The 6,971-nt window shown below is 46.3% G+C and overlaps 1 pseudogene; it reads left to right on the top strand.

Moving 5' to 3' along the window:
- The first annotated feature begins 345 nt into the window (after positions 1 to 345).
- LOC123116745 (uncharacterized) lies at positions 346 to 5,963 on the top strand (annotated as a pseudogene).
- The last annotated feature ends 1,008 nt before the right edge of the window (positions 5,964 to 6,971 follow it).

The following is a 6,971-nucleotide window of genomic DNA, read 5'->3' on the forward strand; positions in this document are numbered from 1 at the left end:
GTTGTACTCCCTCCGTCCCAAAATAAGTGTCACAACTTTGTACTACTCTAGTACAAAGTTACACTAAGTTTGAGACATTTATTTTAGGACGGAGGGAGTATATACATGTAACTTATATTAGGTGAAGCTTTCAAAACTAAGCACACAGTCTTGATGCCTTTGTTCGCATGCATGCACCTACTGAACAATACAAGATTATCTAAAGTGCGACTTGAGGTCGTCTTGTGAAGATTAATTTATTAGCTAGGGCGGCACCTTTTTGCCGCCCCAAAGTGCACCAGACGCGTTGAGAACAACTGGGCAAAGTGGTGGGATCAATAATGCACCTCTCTTTGATTAGTTTTTATGCACAAGCAATCAACATACAGGGATATTGAGAGAGAGAGTCACGACCACCCTCAACCACAGCTCATCGTCGATGCTAAGCTGTTCTTACATCCAGAGATCAGTCAGTGTAGCTAGCTAGCTAGCGATGCAGGTGGTGACCGGCGCCATGGGCAGCCTGCTCCCCAAGCTGGGGCAGCTGCTCATGGAGGAGTACAACCTGCAGAAGAACGCCAAGAAAGGCGTCGAATCTCTCATCGAAGAGATGAAGAGCATGGACGCTGCACTCTGCAAGGTGGCAGAGGTGCCGCGCCACCAGCTCGACGAGCAAGTCAAGCTCTAGGCTGACGAGGTCAGGGATCACTCCTACGACATAGAAGACATCATTGACAAGTTCATCGTGCGTGTCGAGGGCCCTAATAAACCTGCTGCCGATGGCAACAAGCTCACGGACCTTGTGGAGAAGATGGCCAACTTGTTTAACAAGGGCAAGGAGCGTCGTCGGACAGCTAGCGCCATCAAGGAAATCAACAAAGATGTCCAAGAGGTGGCCAACAGGCGCGGCAGGTGCGTACCCGATTGCACGGACCTACCTATGATTTTTGTGGCCGATTGACCACAGTGACTTTCGGTTCGTGGAGGGAGAGGGGGATAGACATCGTCACTATCGGCATGTACTTCTATTTAGAACGATAACACTTGTGATATTTTTCAGTGGGTACATCTTCCCCTCGCAGGTACACAGTCGATAATATTGTGCCTAAGCCTACAGCTGGGACGACTATCGATCCTCGTCTCCGCGCTCTATACACTGAAGCTACACAGCTTGTCGGCATCTATGGGAAGAGGGATCAAGAGCTTCTCAAGTTATTGTCTTTGGGAGATAAAGATCCCTCCAACAAGAGACCAAAAGTAGTCTCCGTCGTTGGATTCGGGGGATTGGGCAAGACCACTCTAGTCAGAGCAGTATATGACAAGATCAAAGGTGGTTTTGATTCACGGGGTTTTGTTCCGGTTGGTCAGAATCCTGACATGAAGAAGATTTTCAGGGACATCCTTATTGGTCTAGACAAAAATATGTACACTAATATGAATCTCATGGTATTGGATGAAAGACAACTCATCGAAGAAATCCGGGAATTCCTTCACGACAAGAGGTATGCGCCCCTCACCCAGTTACGGTCAAATGTTCCTGGTGACAAGTTTTTTTTTTGCATGCTATGGAAGCAGCTATATAATGATTGGTTATCTAGTAGATGGCTTAGAATACTTTCCGATGCTCGGATGCATCTTTTCAAATTGACAATTTATATGTTTCCTATAAAGACATGCATAATATTGCAATTATTCATGTAGATGTACAATTTGTAGTTTTTTTTGTTGTTGATGGAGGTTGTTAATTATTAACTTTTCTATTGGCTCTAGGCCGTGTTTTTAAAAAAATAAAGAAATTGAGATTTTCCTGGAACACTGGCTCAAATGTTAGTGGTTTTGACTAATCTAATCTTACTTATAGATTTACCCTGTACTGATTAACTATGAATACGTTATTGGCAGCCACCAGATTGTGAATTTGATAACCATTTGGTTATTTGGTTTGACATTTTGGATAAATATAGTGCATTGTAATTTGAGGTCATTATACAAGTTATAGTTCCATAACAGTGACTACATGTGTGTTTGCTACATGCCACCCATCTGTTACTAATTTATGCTTTTTTGAATCCTATTTTTGCTTTGACAGCATCTGATTCTCAGTTCATAATAATGCTATATATCGTCAACAAGATTATTGATGAGTTTGGAATCTGGTGTCCCCTTGTTTTCATCCTTATATGTACTTATTTGTACATAGTTTGTGTGTGTTATATGGCACTTTATTATCCCTTGTGATCTGTGCATCAACATTTCATTAATGTTCTCTCACAACTTGTACAGGTATCTCGTCGTAATTGATGATATATGGGATGGAAAACTATGGGAAGATATCAAGTTGGCTTTCTCTAATATGAACAATCTTGGCAGTCGCCTAATCACGACAACCCGCATATTAAGTGTATCCATAGCATGTTGTCCTTCAACTCATGATTCTATTTATCAAATGGGACCTCTCTCGGATAGTGACTCTACAAGGCTCTTTTGTAAAAGAATATTTTCAAGTGAGAATAAATGTCCTAGTGAACTTAAGGAAGTATCTAGAGATATTTTGAAGAAATGTGGCGGTGTACCATTAGCTATCCTTACTATAGCTAGTCTTCTCATTGTTGGTCATCAGATCAAGCCAAAAGTTGAATGGCAAGTTCTGCTAGACTCAATTGGGCGTGGACTTACAGAAGATGCAAGTATGGAGGAAATGTAGAGGATACCATCGTTTAGCTACTATGATCTGCCTTTTGATCTGAAGACTTGCCTATTATATTTATGCATGTATCCTGAAGATCATGAGATGGACAAAGAAGATCTGATATGGAAGTGGATTTGCGAAAAATTTGTGCAGCATGGAAAGCACCAGACTAGTATCTTTGAAGTTGGGGAAACTTATTTTAACGAGCTCATAAACAGATACATGAGTATACCAATATTTAATGGTTTTCGTGAAGTACAAAGTTGTCGAGTGCATGACATGGTGCTTGATCTGATTCGTTCCTTGTCAGCTGAATCAAAGTTTTTGAAAATATTGGAAAGTAATAAGGATATCACTAGTTCTCAGAACAATATCCGTAGATTGTCCCTCCAAAATATTGAGGAAGATCAAGAAACTACACTTCTTGCTAATTCAATGAGTATATCACAAGTAAGGTCCATCACTGTCTTTCCACTAGCCATGACTATCATGCCGGCTATATCTAGCTTTGGTGTTTTACGTGTGTTGGACTTACATCGATGCCGTATTGGGGCACTTAACTCTCAGCCTAAGGTGAGGGATATCGGGTACTTATTTCACCTGAGGTACCTAGGTCTAGAAAGAACTGGTATCTCTGAAATCCCGGAGGAAATAGGAAATCTACAGTTTCTACAAGTGTTAGATTTAGGAGCACGGTTTTCTGTAGGCTGAGCTACGTGGTACCCTATATCAGGGCCGTTCAGAATGGACTATGTTGCATCGAGATTTGTGCAGGAGTTTGAAAATCTGCAACGCTGTCAAAACGATCAACGCTTAATACTCTAAACTTGGCCTGGCACAAGTCTTGTCGGTATCTCTGGCAGGACAAGTTCCTGTAGCACGTGTTAGGTGCCTCTGGCTGAGTTGACTCGGTGCTTGCTCGGTTGCTCACTGCAAGAGTGTCATGCTACATGAAAAGATAAAGAAAAAGTGTGTCTTGCATACAAATGTCAGGAGAGAGAGTATGTCTTGCATGCAAATGTCAGAAGAGATTGTGTGTTTGTGCTGCAGTGCGTCAGTGCTCATGGAGTAAAGAAATAGGAGAGAGAGAGAGAGAATCTTGCATGCAAATGTCAGTGTACAGAAAGAATGCGTTTGTGCTGCATGCAAATGTCAGGAGAGGTGTCAGGGGAGAGAGTGCGCGGTTTGTTCTGCATGCAGGAGAGAGACCCTGCTAATTATGCTGACAATGTCAGAATGTGGGCACATGATGCCTTAGTCGCACAGATCTCAATGCGAAACAGACGGATATGATAACAGGTACCATGTAGCTCGAGCTCCAGAGAAACTTTACCTAGATTTAGACTGCAATTTTGAGATGAGAGTGTTGCCGTCATCCATGTGGAAGCTAAGACAGCTAATGTCCATAAAGGTTTTATTTCGCTGCTATTGGCCCCCTGGTGTGTTGGGTAACCTGACTTCATTGGAAGTATTGGAGACCATTTATGCCTCCCCGAGCACTGCGCAAGAGCTTGGCAACCTAGCAAGGCTGAGGGAGCTCGACATTCACTTCCTTGCTTGGAGCCTCGAGGTAGAGGAAACTTTTGTGGAGACTATATTCAAACTGCATGATATCCAAAGTCTAAGTATTACATGTGACGATGTACAATACTTGGATCTCTTGGGGGGGACACTGGGAACCCCCTCGATGTCTCCGCAAATTTGCGTTCAGCTCAGACCACATCACATGCTCTTCATTGCCAGTGTGGATAATGAGAAGTGGCCCCGCACAGCTATCAAACCTATCTAAGTTCGACATCATAGTCAAGGAAGTTAGGCAGGAGGATGTGCAAATCCTTGAGAGGTTGCCAGCTCTTATACATCTCTTAGTATGGAGCACACCAAACAGAAAGGCTGCTTGTCATCGGTTCAGATGAGTTCTGTTGTGTGATAGCCTTTGGAATGCATTGTGAGCCAGCCACGCAGTTAGTCTTCCGACAAGGAGCTTTGCTAAATGCCGAACTCGTCCGATTCAACCTGGGCGTGCGCGTGGCCATAGAAGATGGTAACAACGATCTGTTTGAGATCGGCCTGGGTAACCTGCTTTCACTTCAGAGTGCATTAGTTGAAATCCATTGGGATGGGGTCACCAATATGGAAGCTGCCAAAGCATATGCCGCAGTGAAAAATGCAATGAACGCCCAACCTAGACATCCAAGCATTGACATTTATATGTATCCAGAGAAACCAGAAGGTACAAACTACCAAAACAACACATGATACTAACCAATGAGTGAATCTGGCTAGTGTTGTTTTTTTACTCTTCTCCGCACTCCTGCGCCTATATTCATGCACATGCTTCCTGATAATATCTGGGCACTAATCAATCTCTTATTGCTCATTTTTACCTCTCGATCTCCAAATTAAGATACCGATGATGAGGATGATGATGAGTATGACCACGATGATAGCGAAGATGAAGGAGAAAGAATGGACCTGGAGTACGTACACTCATCCACCCGATGCTTTCTTTCACTAATTCTTGACATGCTCCATTTTAGATCCCAGCTCAGACATTTCTTCTTGCTTTCTCAGCTAGAGTCTGTTGAAATATGTTGCCCGCCTCCCTTCATCAGTTTGGACTTTTGGATGAGTTGGCTGGAGCATGAATTCAACATGGTAATCAGAGCATCTTCCTCTTAGATCGAAGATCGCATCTAGCTACCTTCCCCGCGGCCGAGATCATGTCTTCCTCCGCAGCCCTATCGTCCACCATGAGCGCGCTTTCCAGCACCACGTCCTCCACCTTCGCATCATCATCCAGCAGCAGCTCTGTTCCTCTCGGACCGCCACCGCAGGAGAAGCTATCAAGGGGAAACTTCCTTCTATGGAAGGCCGTCGTGCTCCCGCAGATCAGAGGCGCACAGATGGAGCACCACCTGAAGAAGTCATGTACCTAGGATAGGGTCATAGACCTGATCAAAGTACCCTACCCAAGGACACCCTCAGAAGAAACTACCTTCCAGTCGACCAAGAGAGACTTCACTCGACGGACTCGAAGGACTCGACCACGAAGACTCACTCGACCACCAGAGGATCAAGAACCACTCTGCAGCGTAACAGTCTGTAATTAAGTAGTCTTTATGGCATTTAGGACACTTTATGTAAGGCGTTACCAGTAATGCCTAGACTTAATTTACTTTAAACCCTGCATTACTGAGGGCCGGAGGGGTCTGGCATACACTATATAAACCACCCCCCTCCTCAGTGTCAAGGGTTCGCACCCCTGTAATCCAGACACATATAATCCACTCGACCGCCTCCGGGCTCCGAGACGTAGGGTTGTTACTTCCTCCGAGAAGGGCCTGAACTCGTACATCCTTGGTGTTTACAACTGCTCCATAGCTAGGACCTTGCCTCTCCATACCTACCCCCACTCTACTGTCAAACTTAGAACCACGACAGTTGGCGTCCACCGTGGGGCCGGTGTCTTAGCGATTTTTGGAGAAGTTGCAGTTTTCCGATTACTTTCATCATGGTTGCTGGTGGAGTTTTGGTCGAGGGCCGTGAGATCCGTCTCGGCGCTCTCACCTTCATCGCCGACGACTCCGCTTGGCTCCAGGAAGCTCCACTCGACGTTGATGCGCTCCCCGTCCGCGGTGCGACGCATTTTCACGCATGTGTCCGCGGCGTTCTGCTGCGGCAACCGTCGACTCCATATCGGTCGACTCCCCTATCGTCCACCCTCCCTGTCTCCCGCCAGCGCAAGCGCTCTGGTCGGTCGAGGCTCCAGCGGTGGGTGCGGCACGCGGTGGCTCGCCAGACGGCCACCACCCAAGTTGCGGCAATCGACTCCGACGAGTCCCTCTACGGCCTGTTCGATCTGTCGACTGGCTCCCTAGAGACTGCATCCGAGTGCGACAGCAGTGATCCAGCGGCGGAAGTCTTGATGGTCAACGGACCTCGCAGCCCTCCCGGTTTCCCCCGCGAGGACGGGGTAGACGGTGGAGGCGACCCCGCACAAGTCCACGAAGAGTACCAACCCGAGCCACTCAATTCCCTGCAAAGGGAAGAGCTTCGCCGCAGGAACATGGATGCCCTGCATACTCCCATCGCGGGAGAAACCCCTGAGGCTCACGCCTTGGAGGAGGCACGTTTGGCCAACTTGGCTGAACGCGCTCGTCTGGAGAACCTTCAGCGAGCACTCGATGAGCGCGCGCGGCAACGAGTACCCAACTCCAATCGACGTCAACTCTTCCCGCCGACTCAGGTATATCGAATCCCGATTCAGAATTTAGCAGCTGCAACCCGTATAGCAAAATCC

Source organism: Triticum aestivum, chromosome 5B, assembly GCF_018294505.1.
Source record: "Triticum aestivum cultivar Chinese Spring chromosome 5B, IWGSC CS RefSeq v2.1, whole genome shotgun sequence".
NCBI classification, from domain to species: domain Eukaryota; kingdom Viridiplantae; phylum Streptophyta; class Magnoliopsida; order Poales; family Poaceae; genus Triticum; species Triticum aestivum.